Source organism: Podarcis gaigeae (assembly GCF_964106915.1).
Source record: "Podarcis gaigeae genome assembly, chromosome: W".
NCBI lineage: Eukaryota > Metazoa > Chordata > Lepidosauria > Squamata > Lacertidae > Podarcis > Podarcis gaigeae.
In genome coordinates this window covers 21,546,688-21,564,734 of record NC_139695.1, presented here as the reverse complement: position 1 = coordinate 21,564,734, position 18,047 = coordinate 21,546,688, and the positions used below count along the sequence as shown (strand labels likewise).

Here is an 18,047-nt window from a genome sequence, read left to right as displayed (position 1 = left end):
ATGGTTTTGTGCTGCCCAAAGTGCCCCGCTGTGGGGCTGTCGTGTAACTGCTTGAGCACTCTGCCCCTCAGTTCCCCATTCGGTATGTACAGTGCCCCTTTGTAATACAACGCCCCGTTCTTTTCCTCAACCCCCCCTGTGTTCTCTCCTGTCCCCCTGAGTTCTCTGAGATTCTCTTGGGCGTATTCATCGTTCTCGGTACCCTCTACCAGTTCTCTTTGCCCCACCAATGCCGCCCCACACACCCAGTGGTCCTCGGGGATGATATGCCTTTCCTCAGGCGCTCCCTCCCCCTCTAAATACTCAGGTTTTCGGGAGAGAGCGTCCGCCCTCACGTTCTCTGGTCCTGGTACGTAATGAATTTCAAAATGGAATTTAGAGAACTCCTGGGCCCATCTCACTTGTCTCTGGTTCAGTACTCGGGCAGTTCTCCAGTATTCTAGATTTTTGTGGTCGGTCCTCACTTGGACCTTGTGCTGCGCCCCAATCAGCAAGTGTTGCCATCTCCGGAACGCTTCATGAATGGCGAGTAGTTCTCGGTCGTATACGGTGTAGTTCCGCTCGGATTTGTTCAACTTCCGCGATAAGAAGGCACACGGTCTCCATTCCGACGTATCTTTTCCCGGCTGTAGAAGAACGGCCCCCACCGCTCGGTCTGATGCGTCAGTCTCCACTCTCATTGGTTGCTGTAGATCCACGTGCAAAAGTTGTTCTTCCGACGCAAACGCCTTCTTTAATCTCTCGAACGCTCGCTGCGCCTCTTCCGTCCAGACAAATTTCTTCTTGCTGCTGAGACAATCAGTGATGGGTGCCGTTAAGTGGGCAAAGTTCTTGATGAACTTCTGATAGAAGTTTCCGAAGCCCAGGAACCTTTGCACGTCCTTCTTAGTTTTCGGTGTCTTCCATTCCAGTACCGCTTGAACTTTGCTGGGGGGGGGGTGGTAGGGAAGAGAAGGCTTTAGCAGCGTAACTTCTAGGGTGTGTGAGTGCGAGGACTGCGTGTCCCCCCCTCTTTCTCCTGAAAATGAAAATCACAATACACTGGTACCTCTGGTTGCAAATGGGATCCGTTCCGAAGCCCCGTTCACAACCTGAGCAGAATACAACCTGTGTCTGCGCGTGCACAGGTCGCCACGTCTGCGTATGCGCGTGACGTCATTTTGAGTGTCTGCTCATGCGCGAGCGGCAAAACGCGGAAGTAACCCATTCAGTTATTTCCTGGTCGCCGCGGTACGTATCCTGAAAGAACGTAACCTGAACCGAATGTAACAAGAGGTATGACTGTAATGTTATGCAGATGAAGAGATTCCATAATTGTGTGCCTGATTATCCCAGCAGTGACTCAGAAATGAAAGGGGGCAGTCAGCACTTCAACTGCTAAGCACAAGGCCCAGGTCAGGGGAATGTCAAAAGAGCCCTGAGGCAGGATGGGACCAGTGGCCCTCCCCACCCTGCGTTCTGTTCTTGCAGTGGCCAGTGAGATGCCCATTATGGGAAACCCACAAGCAGGGCCCAAGCACCAGAGAGTGCCCTCTCCCCTCCTGCTCTTTCCAGCTGGTTCTCCACCTGTGGGTCCCCAGATGTCGTTGGACTACAACCTTTTGGGAAGGCCTTGTTGGCCTTTAGTTGGGCTGGATCCAGAACTTGGCACGGCTGAGAGAAGCATGTCCTGAGTGTTTTTATAGGGATGGGAGCCATGCAGTTCTCTAACTGCCATCAGCCGTGGACAGCCTGGTCAGGGACTATGGGAGCAGTGTGTCCAGCAATGTTTGGAGGGCACCAGGCCTTCCAGAACTGCTTTACAGAGGACACAAGGGCAGGTCCCTGCCCCAAGGACCCTGCAGCCTAAAATTCTACCCAGGTGGGATGCAGCAGGAAGCAATATGTTGTTGTTGTTTTCAGTTACAGGTGGTTAGGCTCGGTTGTATCCCCTGGGAACTGTGTGCAAGCCTTAGGGTGAGGGGCCACTGAAGCCAGGCTGTCCACAGTTGTCTGCAAGACCCCTGGGGGAAGGAGATGTCTCTTGAGACATTGGCGGACACTTGAGGGCCTTTTGACAGCAAATCTGGGCCCTGAAGGAGGGCTGCCCCTCATGGTGCCCCCATCTCCAACATTGCTGCTGGATGCCTTGAGAGTCTACAAAATGAGAGCTTGCCACTGTCAGGAGTTCAGCCTACACTTGAGTAGGACCCTGGCAGAGACACATGCCTGACTGGCATGTTCTCCCCCTCCTGGTCTTTTGTTCGGGAGCTTCATAAGCTTTCTTCAGCCCGAACATCACAGCGACCGATGCCAGCCGACATCGGCACACTTAGGGATCCGCAGAGTCTTCGCAGCATTGCGTAACAGACCTCAGCAACTCAGCATTTTGGCTAATCTACAGTGGTACCTCGGGTTAAGTACTTAATTTGTTCTGGAGGTCCGTTCTTAACCTGGAACTGTTCTTAACCTGAAGCACCACTTTAGCTAATGGGGCCTCCTGCTGCCGCCGCGCTGCCAGAGCACGATTTCTGTTCTCATCCTGAAGCAAAGTTCTTAACCCGAGGTACTATTTCTGGGTTAGCGGAGTATGCAACCTGAAGCGTATGTAACCCGAGGTACCACTGTACTTTATTTACATACAGTATAAACACACACGGAGCACTGCAACATGGCTCCCTCCCTCTCTAGCATCAGACAGCAAAGAGAAAAAGAACAAAGGACAATAGTCCCACTTCATGGAACACAGTGACACAAACATCCTGCCGCCGTCACTTCCCACTCTGTGCAGTCAAAACATATACCGTCATGTGATAAACAATCCCATGACTGAAATCACTTCTCCAGAGAAGGTTCTAGGAAGGGATCTCGAGGAAAAGCAGATTTGCAAAAAGGCTCCCAGGGGAGGGCAATAGCTCAGTGGAAGAGCTTCCGCTTTGTGTGCAGGAGGTCCTGGGTTCAATCCTCAGCAGCATCTCCAGGTAGGTAGGCCTGGGAGGGGGCTAAATATCTCCTGCCGTGGAGAGCCATGGCTGCCAGTACGTGTAGACAGTACTGATCCTTTTTTTAAAGAATCCCCCCCATGCTTTATTAATTTTAAAAACATAACATTACAAAACAAATACAAAACAAAACAAAACAAGATGCATCAAGCCACAAAGGGCAATCCAGTAATTAATACTCCCTACACCATACGTACATACCGAAAAAGAAAAGATTAAGTTCATCCATCGCTAATTCTAACGTAACTTCCGGTCCCCCCACTGTGGTTCCTAAATTTCATTACGCTGCGCACTTAACTTTTTCTCTCCTAAGTTCTTCTGTTATTTTAATTCTGTAATGATTTCTTAATTCATGTAGAAATCAATCCAGGCCTGCCAAAGAATTTATGTTATTACAATGTTTAAATATTCTCTGTAGATATTCCACTCTTTATTAAATACTTGATCTGTATGGTCTCAGAATCTTGCTAGTTCTGCATATTCTAGCATTTTATTTTGCCAGTCTAATTTTGAGGGAATAGAATCTCCTTTCCATACTTTAGTAATTAGAATCCTAGCTGCTGTTACCGCATACATAAAGATTTTCCTTACCTGTTTAGGGATTTCATTGCTCATTATGTCTAGCAAGAAGGCTTCGGGCCTCTTTGGGAAGGTGTAGCACCCTGCTTGTGGTTAACGCTTAGCTGGAATCAAATATTCAACGCAGCAATAGAGAAATTAAAATAGTAATTTATTTGTCAGACAAATAAATGAGAGGCACAGTGGTATATGGTTACCAAGCTCTGGCCTGCCCTCCTGCCATTCTGGCCAGCACTTATATTTCCTTAATCCAGCCCCCTTGCTCCTCCTGTGGCTGCCTCTGTCCAATCAGCCTGGTTGAAATTCCTATTGGCTGTTTGCTAGAACCAATCACAAAAGATACACCCATTTCCTTCTGTCCTTTTATGGGACACAAAGAGCTATATATTCTTATATCTATAAATGACAAATAAGTAGTAATCTATCTTACATGTGTCTCAACAAGGAATCTTAATTACCAGCTCACCTCTTGCCCTCCTTGCCCTATTGCCTTCCAAAACAGATGGTTAATCTTAAATTTTTATCTTCAAGGATCTTGAGTTCACATCAACATTGAAAGATCTCCTTCATTTGGAGGTGTCTAAACAAAAGGCCTGACATCCATATATCAGGAGTGCTCGATGGCGTCTCCTGTCTGGCAGGAGGCTGGGCTCATTTGCCCCTCTGGTCTCCTATTGCAATATGACTCTATGAAATAAGAATTTAACATTTCTTTCTTTCTAGATCCTTTGCATAATTACATTTAAGCTAATATATTTAATACATTATCATAGGTAGCCTTTTAAAAGGAAAAGAAATCTTAAAAGGATCTCAGTTCAAGAAACAGCTTTAGAAAAGACTTCCCAAAAATGCTCTCTTTCTGCCAGCCAGACCAGTTGCTTTTCAATTTGCTCTTGACTTTTCAACCTTAGGAAAATATGGCTCAAGTTTTAATGGGAGGCACATGGTGTTATTTTACTATTTACCCACTCCTAATTATGTTTTCTCAGCCTTTTTTATCTTCTGTAACATGCAAGGTCAGTGTCCTCGCTTTCAGCCTGTAATTCCCTTTTTACGACTTTGAGAATTGTTTTCTGCTATAAATCAGGGGGCCCCCTTGTCTAGGAGGAAAAACATTGCCAAGGTTCTCTAGTCTTCTGCCTGGCATGAAACATTTGAAAATCTTTAAGCTCATTTTAAGATTCAGGCCCTGATCAAAATATATAAGCTCTGATAAAAATGCAGGCTTATGATTAGATGCCTCAAAGGAACGTTTAAACAATTTTTTAAGCTCATTGTAGATTGTTTCCCAAAATTCCCTGATTTTTTTGCCGTTCCACCACACGTGGATCATGGTGCCTTACATGTATGTATGGTCTGCCACCTGGCATTGCCCGGAGGAAAGGCTTGGCAGAGCGATTTGACGGGATTAGGGTCTTCCTGAGTACGTGACACCTCTCTCAAGGGATCATGGAGGCAGGGGAGGTGTCATGGAGTCCTGAAGAGACTGAGCCGATCGGCACCAAAAGCAAGGAAATCGGAGTTGTGGTTGATTTTATATGAATTTCTAAAGATTTTAGTCCTTTTTAGTCCAGTTTATATTGGTAATTGAAGTCGGAAACAAAATAGATACATTGTAGCAAGATTTGACACTTTTATGAGTTCACAAGTTTCGTTTCCATTGTTCTCCCAGCGGGGAGCCATCAGCAGCTTGTCAAGAGGTTAAATGAGGCGTGCAGGAGCTCGCTGAGCTAGCTCTGCAAAGTGAATGCATGGTTCTGATTGGGTAGAATGCAGCCATTGAAAGGAATAGGGAATACAGCTTTGTACGGTCAACCCACAGTAAAGATAGAGCAGGAAAGAGGCATAAGAATTTGGGCTTATTTCGCCTGTAATAGCGGATCGGTGTAGGAAAGGGAAAAGGCACTTTATTTATGGGGCTTGGGGTAGAGTGTGGTGCTTGTGTAACGGTGTGGGGGCTGAGGGGTCCACGTGGGGCTGGGTGCCCTTGAGGTCATCGCCTCGGACCCTCTGGTGACTGGTGGAAGGGTGAAGGAAGGCATGCCCCCCCCTTCCGTATCACTCCTCGAGATGTTGAACTTGCTCCCAGCTTCGGAGTACCTGGTATAAAAGAGACAACTCTAAGAAAGTCACGGTGCTCCAAAGCGTCACCAGTTGTATTAAGTTGCTTTAGAGAGAGCATTCATGATCATCATTATCACATTACAGAATTGCTTGGCGACTAAGCAGTGAGCAGCACACGGAGATAAGGGGGAAAGCAAGTACTCTGCAGCTTGTGCCTCTCCCATCCCTGTGCATCATGAGTTCAACAAGTACAGAATGTAATGCAACCAAGCACAGCAAAAGCAAGAGGGGCCGTAGCAACACCTAAGCAAGACCTCATAATACTCTGGACAAGATGATAGTGGGAACTGCTTCTGAACCCTGTATCCCCTCCTCCTCCTCCTCCTCCTCCTCCTCCTCCTCCTCCTCTTCCTCTTCCCTGCCATCTACTTCCTCCCTGGCCTTACCTTTATTACAAACTGCCCTTGCTGGCTCCCCTCCTGATTCAGGGCTGAGTTTTATGGAACAATCTACTCCTTTCGGTGATAGCAAAGGAACTGAGCAGCAGAAGATTCAGAGAAAGTATTGTGGATGCAAGACTCACTCTGTGCAAGCCTGTAATCAAAGGAAAATAGCTGCTGCAGCTGCACAAGTAGAACCACGCAGCCTTAATGATAGAAGTATTGATGTGGAAGTAGTTGACCTCACTTGTGAAACTTCAGAATCTATAGTTGTTGATCTTACGCAAGACGATTCTGTTGTGCTTATTGGAGAAAGTGGGCGGCAGCCCAATAGAGAGTTCAGACGTCAACCATTGTCTGACAGCCTCATATTTAGTGGTGATGGTGATAGCAGACACACACAGAGTGGTGCTCTTGCCACTAGAAAGCTCCCCAGAGAAGTGGGAAGGAGGGAATTTGCAAGATCCTCAGGCACTTTGAGTTGCCGAACTTGCATAGACAGCTTTGCAGAGATTGTGCAAAGCGGATGGCTTATAGTGTCAACAACATGTGGTGGCCACATCTTCTGTAGTCAGTGCCTCAGCAATTTTCTTAGGCATGCTAACATTTGCCCAATTTGTAGGAGGAAACTCACTCCAAAGGAGTATCATCCACTTTATATGTGAAGACATGGGTGTTCCTGAACACAGTCTAATGTGGCCTTCATAAACATGAGTGTACTCCAAAGAAAACACAAAGTATATATGACTTAAATATGACAGTTAGCAATTTCACTTTTTCCCAGTTGGCCTCCTTATGGTCCAGTTGTACTGTTTCAGCTTTATTTTGCTTTAAGGTTTTGCAGCTCACATTTTTTGAGGTCTGTAGAAGTTTGAAGAACAGCTTGGAGGATATGTCTGCTATTGCAACATTGCTTTGTGCAGATATCTCATTTCTGTTCTAGTTCTGTTGCTGCTTTGAGAAAAGACTGATGTCTAGTGAACTCACTTATTCAAGACTAGGCAATTCATAGTCATCTATGATAATACAACCTGCAGCTTCTTTTTGCAATTTGCCTTGTAAAAAACCAAAGCCAACCACTCACCGATGGAAGTCTGTTCCACATCTACTTGTTTTCTAGTGGCAAACCCCTCTTTCTGCTGATGTAGCCCTAATAAAGACCAAGGTTTATAAAACACTGTGGCTCATTTCTAACGCTGCATGCATAAATGATTTATTACAAATAACTCTTGGTGGTCCGAGTCTTCTCTTTAATAGAATACCGCCATCATGTTAGATCTGAACAGCTTTTCCTGTCCAGGCATATGCTTATGGAGCAATTCATAATGGAGTCCGTACCAAGGTTGCCACTTGGGGCAGAATCAAATCGAGATGAGCTAAGCCATTTATGTGAAACACTCCTCAAATGGTTGGAAGAGGATAAAGTAATTATCTGCTTTTCGTAAACGCTTTGCTGTGGGGAAGCTGCACCCATAGGGCCATGTTTCAAGCAGCAAGCATGTAAGACTTGAACCTTGCATGATAAAGTCAACTTGAGTTGCAGCATCTCACTTTCTCAGCCTTGTTACGTATTCGTAGTGGAACTATGAATGGCTTGACATGTTAAACTTTTAGATGCTGCTGTACTAATAGGTCTAATTGCTTTAAAAAGTTTTATGTTGATAAGTCTTAAATTAAAGACTTTCTCTTAAATGTATAAAAAATGCCTTCCAGTAGCACCTTAGAGACCAACTAAGTTTGTTAATGGTATGAGTTTTCATGGGCATGCACACTTCTTCAGATACATGAGCACACAAAAGCTCATACCAATAACAAACTTAGTTGGTCTCTAAGGTGCTACTGGAAGGCATTTTTTAATTTTGTTGCAACTACGGCAGACCAACACGGCTACCTACCTGTATCTTAAATGTATGCCATCCAATCTTCCATTGGTAGAAAACATGGGATATCCAGCTAATCAGCAGCATCTCACCAGGCCTTAATCTGTGAGGTATATGGGCTGCGGTGAGTCTCATAATATTTTCCCCCATGTTTCTTTTTTATTCCATTTTAATGAGTCTCGTAACATAGTGAAACCTCACCCATTACAGCTTGGAGGGCCAGTGTTATGCTTCTAGTTCAGCATTGGATTGAACACCTTTTTTAAAAGGGAGGCTTCCTTAGTCTCCCCTCAGCCTGCTGTAGGGGCCTAGCTGCACACACCCCATATTAGACTTGCACATAGCCTGTCAATCATGTGGCATGGTTAGGACTTCCACAGATGGAATTGTCTCCGTGAACATGGGCTGTGGGGATCAAATACTCTGTGCAAATGCATCTGGTGTTACCAAAACCTATATGCATCCCCCAGCTTTCGAGTGGAGGTTAAGACAAAGTGCTAAACGGAATGTCATTTCCATTCATCCCTACCATCACCATTTCTGTTCTGTTTGCACAGACACTCTTATTGAAGAACAAATTACACTTTGCCCAGGGATGGACCTTGGTAACATGGTGCCCTGGGGGGTGCAAAATTTGTCACACACCCTGCCCTCCTGGTGCCTTCCAAAAGCCAGGCAAGGGAGGTGTCAGGCTTTGGGAAGGATGCACAAGGCTTTGGTGGGTCCTAGAGCCCTCTCATCTCATTCCCAAAGCTGGGAAAGCGCTAACTAGGCTTGGGGAAGGAGGCAGGAAGGCTCCCTTTTGGCCCCCACATCCTGTGCAGGGGAACAGCTTCACTGCCCTAAATCCACCTCTGTTTTGCCTCGTGTATCAGTTACCATTAAGGCATTTTACCCATAGGAGAAAGTTGCACAATGTATTTTTGAGGTCACTTATTTGAGTCATGATGGGAAAATCTGAATTCCTGTGCAGAATCCTTAATGTGCACCAGACGGGAGGGGTACAGCAATCACTACTGTTGGACGATGCTGTATGGAACCTAACACTTCACCAATCTAGTCTTTGCATAAAAGTTCTATCAAAACTATGTGTTAGGGTGCCTCGGCCCTTACAGTTTCCTGAATCCTTGCATTATTTTTTTTAAAATATTTTTATTAATTTTACAGAATACAGAATTATAGAAGAAAAACAGATAGAAGAAAAAAGAATATAAAGATTTCAAATTTCCATAGACCTTTTGTCAAAACTACTGGACTTCCCCACATCCTCCAGACCCTGCATTATTTAAAATACAAACTTCAGCAATTTGTCATCTTGTTTCATAACTTATTGTATCTTTCAGTTTATCATGTTATCAAATTCAAAATGTTGTGCACCAATTCTTATATATTTTAGTCAAAACACAATAAAATTATTTCCTGATTCCACCTCAAACTTCTTATACCTTGGTTTTCATTTCACCTGATTGCTATTGCTGGGGTTAAAATTTCCTATAAAGCGCATTTTCTTAACATTCATACAACTTATAATGTTTTTGTAGATAGTCCTTAAATTTTTTCCAGTCCTCTTCCATTGCTTCTTCTCCCAAGTCTCGGATTCTGCCAGTCATTTCAGCCAGTTCCATGTAGTCCATCAACTGCGTCTGCCATTCCTCCAGAGTGGGTAAATCTTGTGTCTTCCAATACTTTGCAATGAGAATTCTTGCTGCTGTAGTAGCATACATAAAAAAGGTTCTATCCTTCTTTAACACATTCTGGTCTACCATGCCCAGAAGAAAGGCCTCCGGTTTCTTTGGTAAGGTATACCTAAATACCTTTTTTAGCTCATTGTAAATCAACTCCCAGAAGGCCTTCACTTTCGGACGTGTCCACCAGAGGTGAAAGAATGTCCCTTCCGCCTCCTTACACTTCCAACATTTATTATCAGACAGATGATATATCTTAGCAAGCTTGACTGGGGTCATGTACCACCGGTATATCATTTTCATAATATTTTCCTTCAAGGCACTACATGCCGTGAATTTCATTCCGGTGTTCCATAACTTTTCCCAGTCTTCAAACATAATGTTGTGCCCAATGTCCTGTGCCCACTTTATCATGGCGGATTTGACTGTCTCATCCTGTGTGTTCCATTTAAGCAGCAAGTTATACATTCTCGAAAGCAATTTATTTTTTGGTTCTAACAATTCTATCTCTAATTTCGATTTTTCCACCTGGAATCCCACCTTTTTGTCCACTTTAAAAACTTCCTGAATTTGGGCATAATGCAACCAATCTCGCACCTTGTATTTTAGTTTTTCCAAGCTCTGCAACCTCCAATTGTCTCCAATTTTTTTCAATTATCTCCCAATATTTTGGCCAATAGGCCTCCATGTTAAGTCTCTTACGTGCCTTGGCCTCCACCGGTGAAAGCCACCTCGGGGTCTTACTCTCCAATAAGTCTTTGTATTTCATCCAGACCATAAAAATTGCTCTTCTGACAATATGGTTTTTAAACCGTTTGTGAACTTTAACCTTGTCATACCACAAATATGCATGCCACCCAAACGCGTTATCAAACCCTTCCAGATCTAGGACATCAGTGTTCTCCAGCAAAAACCAATCTTTCATCCAGCAGAAGGCTGCAGATTCATAATATAACCTCAAGTCTGGCAGGGCAAATCCCCCTCTTTCTTTCGCATCAGTTAATATTTTAAACTTTATTCGGGGCTTTTTGCCCTGCCAAACAAACTTAGAAATATCCTTCTGCCACTTTCCAAAACATTCCACCTTGTCCACGATCTGTAGGGCCTGAAACAAAAATAACATTTTCGGCAATACATTCATCTTTATAGCTGCTATTCGGCCTAACAAGGAAAGTTTCAATCTTGACCAAGTTTCCATATCTCTTTTAATTTCGGACCAACATTTCTCGTAATTATCTTTAAATAAATTCAAATTTTTGGAGGTCAGATATACCCCTAGGTATTTCACTTTTTTAACCACATTTAATTCTGTCTCTTTCTGGAACTCATCTATTTCTGTGGGTGCCAAATTTTTTGCTAAAACCTTAGTCTTTTGCTTGTTCAGCTTAAATCCCGCCACTCGACCAAAATCAGAAATTATTTCTAAAACTCTTTTAGAACTAGAGACTGGCTCCTGTAATGTTAATACCAAGTCATCTGCAAATGCTTTCAGTTTATATTGTTTCACTCCGACCTCGATTCCTTGTACCAACCGGTCCTTTCTAATCATGTTCAATAGCACCTCCAGGACTGAGATGAACAATAGAGGTGATAGGGGGCACCCCTGTCGTGTCCCTTTTTCTATTTTAAATTCCTCTGTCACCACATTGTTTACTATCAATTTAGCTTTTTGTTCTGAATAAATTGCTTCTATTCCATTTTCAAACCCCCGCCCCACTCCCATCCCTTCCAAATTTTTCTTCATAAACATCCAAGAAATGTTGTCAAAGGCTTTCTCCGCATCAATAAAGATTAACACCGCTCTAGTGTTGAGATTTGTTTGTAAAAGTTCCAAAATGTCAATGATGTTTCTTGTGTTGTCAAACAAATGCCTACCAGGGAGAAAGCCTGCCTGGTCCTTATGGATCACTTCATTAAGGACTTTTTTAAATCTACTTGCCAAAATGTCCGCAAAGATTTTGTAATCCACATTTAGGAGTGAGATGGGACGGTAGTTCTTAAGTTGGGTCTTTTCAGTTTCTAGTTTAGGTATCAATGTGATGAAGGCTTCTTTCCACGTTTCCGGTGCCTTCCTCCCCTCCATTATCTGATTACAGACCTCCATCAAGGGTTGTATCAAATAGTCCTTCAAAGCCTTGTAATATTTGGAGGTAAGTCCATCAGGGCCTGGAGATTTGCCTAGTTGGAGATTCTGTATGGCACTTTCGATTTCCTGCTGTGAAATTTTACTATTTAGGATTGTTCTCATTTCCTGGGGTATTTTTTGTAATCCATTGGTTTTAACGAATTGATCCACCTCAAACTCTTTCTGCAGCCCTTGTGCATAAAGTTCTTTGAAATATCTCTGGAAGCACTTTCTAATTTCCTCGGGTTTCTGAACAATTCTCCCTTCAATCTCTAGATTTGTAACTGTATTTAATTTTTGTCTTTTTTTCAACTGCCATGCTAGCAGTTTCCCACACTTATTAGCTGATTCAAAAGATCTTTGTTTCATTTGTTTAATTTTCCATTCCACTTCTTGATTTATCAGTTTCGAATATTGTGCTTGGAAAAATTTCACTTCTCTCAGCACCTCCTTCGACTTAGGCCTAGATCTTAATTTTTTCTCTCCTTCTCTTATTTTCTCCAATACCATCTCCTTCCTTTCATTCCAGAGTCTTTTCTTTATCGTATTTTGTTGTATTAGGAACCCTCTCATAACTGCTTTACTTGCGTCCCAGATTGTTCTTTTTTCTACCGTAGTGTTTAAATTTATCTCAAAATAGTCCTTTAAAGTTTTTTGGGCCTTCTTAACAATCTCCTGATCTCTTAATAAAGTGTCATTCATTTTCCATCTGAAGGATCCGGTTGTGTTTAATCTCAATTCCACTTTCAAGGCATTATGGTCGGAGCAGGTTCTTGGGCAGATTTCCACTTTTCTAGTCTTGGGTGCCAGTCCTTTAGATATCCATATTTGGTCGATTCGTGTCCATGACAGATGAGCTTCAGAAAAGAAAGTTCCTTCTTTTCCTAGGGGGTTCTTAACCCTCCATATGTCAATCAAGTCCATATTGTCAGTCATTTCAAAAAAAGTTTTAGGTAGTCTGCCATCTTTCGTTATGTTTACACTTTGCGACTTATCCATATGTACAGACACAACTCCGTTCATATCTCCCAACATAAGGATGTTGTTGTAGTCTAGATAGTCCAGTAGAGTCTCATGCAACTTCTTAAAAAATTCCGATTTTCCATCGTTTGGTGCGTAGATTCCTAATATCAAAAATTTTTCTCCTTGTGTTTGAATTTCAATCGCCAGAATTCTGCCTTGTTCATCTTTAAATAAAAATTTTGGTGACAGGCTCTCCTTTGCATATATCACCACTCCTCTTTTCTTAACTTTATCCGAGGAAATAAATTCCTGGCCTAACCTTTTATTAATTAGCACTTTCCTATGGAGCCTTGTCACATGGGTTTCTTGCAGGCAAATAATGTCCAATTGTTCTTTTTTCAAAATATGAAACACTTTTCTTCTTTTTTCCGGAGAGTTTCCGCCATTTATATTCCAACTAAGTAGTTGCAGAGACATCCTGGATCAATTCGTAAGTCTTACAATGGGGTATCTTGATTTTCCTCCGATCCCGGTGGTGGTAGTACTGGTCCGGCTCCAGGTGTAGGTTCCGGTGGGGGCGGTGGCCAAGAAGCTGCTGTTCCTTTTTGGAGGTCTTCCCCGTGGTCGTGTAGGAACTTCTGCTGATCCTCTGATGTTTTGATTCTTACTTTCCTTCCTTTGTATGTGAATGATAATCCTTGTGGAAACTCCCACCTGTAAGGGATTGCGTTGTATCTCAACAATTTTGTCAGTTCTAAATATGTTGCTCTAAGATCCAAAAGCGGTTTGGGTATATCTCTGTAAATTTCAGCCTTTTTACCTTGTATCTCCAAAGATTTTTTAAAATGTAGGCCTAGTATCTTGTCTCTTTCTTCCTTTGATCTCAAAATGACCAAACAGTCTCTGGCCTTGTCTTTCTTTACCGATCTACCCAGTCTGAAAGCCGTCACGATTTTAAAGTCTTTGTCTTCTTCTACTCCCCAGAATTTGGAAAATAAAAGTGTCAAAAATCCCTCCAAATTACTTTCCTCCAATTCTGGGATGGCCCTCAGCCTGAGGTTATTTTCCTTACTTTTCAGTTCCACCATTGACAGGTAGGCTTGCTGTTCCCCTACCCGTCTTTGCAGAGGCCTAACTTCTCCCTTAATCTCATCAACCTTTTTGTTCGCTTGCTCTGCTTTTTGATAGGCTTCCTCAGCTAGTTTATGATTTTCAGCTGTTGCTCCTTGCAAATTCTCAATTGCTTGAGTGTGCTGAGAAACCTTTTCAGTCAATTTACTAATAGAGGATGTTGCTTGGTCAATTTTTGTTGATTGATTGTCTACTTTTTGGTTCAAAATTGCTAATTGCTCCAAAATTTGTTTCAAAGCTGCTTCAGACCCTCCTGCTGCCATATCTTCTGCAGCAGGCTGTTCGACTTCCACCTCCTGTGCTGTCAGCACAGTTGGAACAGATGATCTACATTGATGGGTTAAGGTTGTTTGAGTTAGTTGGGCAGATTTCTTTTCTTTTTCTTTAGCTTTAGCTGCTCTTGTTTTCCCTGTGCCGCTCATTCCCCAGCAGCCTCTGTTCAAGGTCAAATTATCTTTTATTCCATGAGAAAGACAAATCCAGAGTGTAAACAATTAACCTCAGAAAGTCCAAACAAAATGTAGTTCCCAGGCCTCTATGTCTCCACAATCCACTAGGGGGGGTGACTCACAGTTTCAAGGAAGGGAAGAGTTTTTCCGCCATTAAAGTTCCTATATTCCCTGTGTTGAATCCTTATAGTTCCGAGACAAAAGGGAATCCTTGCATTGATAGGTTTTTTATGGGGGTGGGGGTGGGTTGTCTAGTGGCAGATGAAAAACGGCACCCAAGTTAGCAAAATGCAGTAACAAAAATTACATCTGCATAATGGACTGTTCTTGACGGTAGGCAACAATTGCCATGTGATACCATGACAAGGATAGGAGAATATTTAGCAAATGAGTCAGAACTTACAATTGCCATATTCAGATTGGTTATTACATGCTATTGTTTGACTTGAGACTGGACACCTCCCCCACAGGACACTATTACTTTTGCGGTACATAAATAAAGCCATAGGCTATGCGAATAACAGATGGAAAAATTGGCAGAATTCTCTGCTAGGTTTTGTGACCTCTGCCATTTCTCACAGACATCTGAACACAATTTACCTGCATTTAATAAGAAACAAGTTCTTAAAGGGCTGTCAGTGTTTATTTGAGGTTTTCATTTGGTGATGTATATATAATTAATGTTTGTGAGGTGCCCCTCCCTTTTTACTTGCTCCTAGCTCCTAGTAAAGTAATTAGTTAATGTTCTGTAATTCACACAGAAATCTTCAGCACCACAGGGCAGGTGTATCTGGTACTGAACACTTTTTGTCTGAACAGATTTAAGAAAAACACAACAGCTCTTGGTATTCAACGTTACCTGTTTAGTTACTCTACTCTGAATTCCCTTGCTTAGTTAATCTAGTTCACTTTTCTGCATAAACAAAACACACTTTGTATCTTAAACAAAACTCCCATCAGGATTCCAGTAGGAACCAGTTTTGAAAGCGGTGACCCAAACCCAGTGGGTCTATTTTTGCTTGCACTAGAAGACATTGCCGAACTCCCTTAATCATAGTGAGTGCAAGGGTGTGCATAGATTATGTTGTAATCTATGTATTCACGCATCCTCATCGACTTTCTGACTTACAGTTGCAAGATGCTTGTGACCATTGCTTCATTTCTCCCACTTTGATCTTGGCACAGGAAGCTTTGTTTTCCCCATTACATCTGGTCATGGTTTGTTGCTCCCTAACAAGCCACAGTCGGCAGGCCAACCATAAGCAGTGATTTAAGATTGGCTGGCAATTGTTGCTTATTATGATAAGGCCGCAGTCCCTGGTTCAGACGTGATGTGGTGCCAAGGCCTTGTGCTTTGCTTCTCCTGCTTGCTCCAAAAGAGAACAGAATGAGGAGCAATTGGGCAGCATTATAAAATTACTCATTATGACCGCTGTATGTTTACAGTGTCTAGGAAGCCGCTTTGTATGGAATCAATCACAGTCTTAACTTAGACTGATCTGCATAATAACAAATCACCATTTCGTAGGGAATGCATGTTTTAATGCTGTGGAATATTTGCCTGTCCAGTACATTTCCTCTGCACAAAACTTCTGTACGTTTTCTCTGCGCGAATCCTCTGTGGAAGACGTCTTCAGGCAGTAGCAGAGCTGAGCAGCAGTTGCCGCTGTGTGAGAAGAAGGAAAGGAAAGTCCACACACTGTTCTTGTTCTCTAACAGCGTTTATTTACAACCCAAATTTTCCACCCGAACTTGAACACATCTCGATCTCTCTCGCTCTTGGTGAAAAGTGAAATTAACTTCACACAGACAAAGAAACTGCAGCTTCCATTAGAAGCTCCTCCCCAGATACAGGACACTCAGGAGGTTTAACCCTTAACCGCCACGCTCCACACCCCCTCTTGTCCTGCATCTGGGGGAATAGGCATCACCACTTACCCCAAACACAGACCTTCACAGAACTCTCCATGACGCTGGAAGGTTAATGGTTTCGTAAAACCATCAGCGAGGTTCTTGGCCGAGGGACAGTACTTCAGCGCAACTAATCCCTCTCAAACGCTCTGACACACATTCTGAAAACGGATGTCTAGGCGTTTGGTCCTGGCCTTAAACTGCCCAGATTCTGCCAACTTCAGGCAGCGCTGATTGTCTTCAAAAACAACGACAGGCAAACAGCTCTCCCAGCAGATCTCTTGAACCAAACACACATAGAACTCCAACTCTCTGCAAACCTCAGAAAGCTCACTGAACTCAGCTTCAGTTGATGAGAGCGCTATGAGACTTTGCTTCTGGGACATCCACCCAACCAAGGAGTTCCTGAACTTCACCACTAGGCCGGACACAGCGCGTTCTACTTGCTGACTATCTTTCACGTAGCTCATCTCCATGTGTGTCCTAACTCCTGCACACTCAGTCATTCTGAACTTCTGAAGCAGTTGCTCAATCTTACCCTTCTGGCTGAGCAAAAAGCTTCCATCTTCAGTTCGAGCTACCTCTACGCCAAGGTAAGATCGAACAGCTCCCAGGTGTTTGAGCTTGAACTGTTTACCAAGCTCCTTAGCAAACTTCTCCACATGTTTACCTGTCTGGGCCATATAAAGAATATCGTCAACAAAGACCAGGCTCACTTCCTGTGTCTCTCCTGACCCTTTAAGGTACAGACAGCTATCATCAACACTTCTCCTGAAACCTAACTGCTCTAAGACTTCATTCAGACACATGTTCCAGTTTCTGGCAGATTGACGTAAACCATAAATAGATTTATGCAATCTCCACACAATGCCTCGCCCCTTGGCCTCAAACCCTGGAGGAGGAAGCATGTACAACTCCTCCTGGAGGTCTGAGTTCAAGTAGGCGACATCCACATCAAAGTGGTTTACCTTCCAACCTCTTTGTGCAGCAACAGCTAAGAGCATGCACAGATTTTCACTTCTGGAAGTCGGAGCATACACTTCTGTGAAATGCACTCCCTTCTGCTGCATGAACCCTCTGGCAACTAACCTAGTCTTGTACTGTGGTTCTCCAGCTTCTGTGGGTTTAAGGCGATAAACCCACCTACTACTCACAGCTTGTTTGCCAGCTGGCAACGTTGTGAGGGAGAACACACCTAGAGACTCCATTGAGCTCATCTCCTTCTGCATCGCCTCATGACATTTGCTGGCTTCTTCCTGAGGCAGCTTCTGAACATCCTCAAAGGTTTCAGGTTCACACCTAGCCACACCAACCCACACACTTGTGGCTTCAAACCTGTCAGGTTGCTTCCCCTTCGTAGTTCTCGCTGATCTCCTCAGCGTAAACTCTGGTACCCCCTCTGACCCACTAGGGCCAGTCAGACCATCCCCAGTGTCAGAGAACTCCCCTTCTGACCTGCTGCATCTTTTGAACCTTACAGCTGGACCTGTGGGTGAGGATGGCTCACTCCAAAAGCAGCAAAATGTGTTTAGACCCACCCAGAGATGCCACTGGCATGGGTCCACACAAATCTGCATGAACTAGCTCAAAGGGCTTGCTAGTTTTTCTGCCCGATCTGGGATATGAGCATGTTGTTACCTTGGATTGCTTACAGGCCCTGCAATCTAAGAACTTATCAAATCCCTTAAACTTGCACCCCTCTGCACACTCTGGGGCCTTCTTGACATAGGACCAATTTGTGTGAGCAAATCTTCTGTGCCATAGATGGGAACAGCCATCACATGGTGGCATGTTTGTGCACTGCACCTGTGTTACTTCAGGGGGGGTCATCACCAGCAA

The 18,047-nt window shown here is 43.6% G+C and overlaps 1 pseudogene across 1 annotated transcript in view; it reads left to right on the top strand.

Annotated features, from left to right (window-relative positions):
• LOC310836051 (E3 ubiquitin-protein ligase RNF4 pseudogene) overlaps window positions 1-6,729 on the top strand; it is a 468,811-nt pseudogene extending 462,082 nt beyond the window's left edge. The window contains exon 2 of the transcript XR_014568653.1: window positions 5,740-6,729. The product of XR_014568653.1 is annotated as an E3 ubiquitin-protein ligase RNF4 pseudogene (transcript). The remainder of the gene's footprint in view (window positions 1-5,739) is intronic.
• The last annotated feature ends 11,318 nt before the right edge of the window (window positions 6,730-18,047 follow it).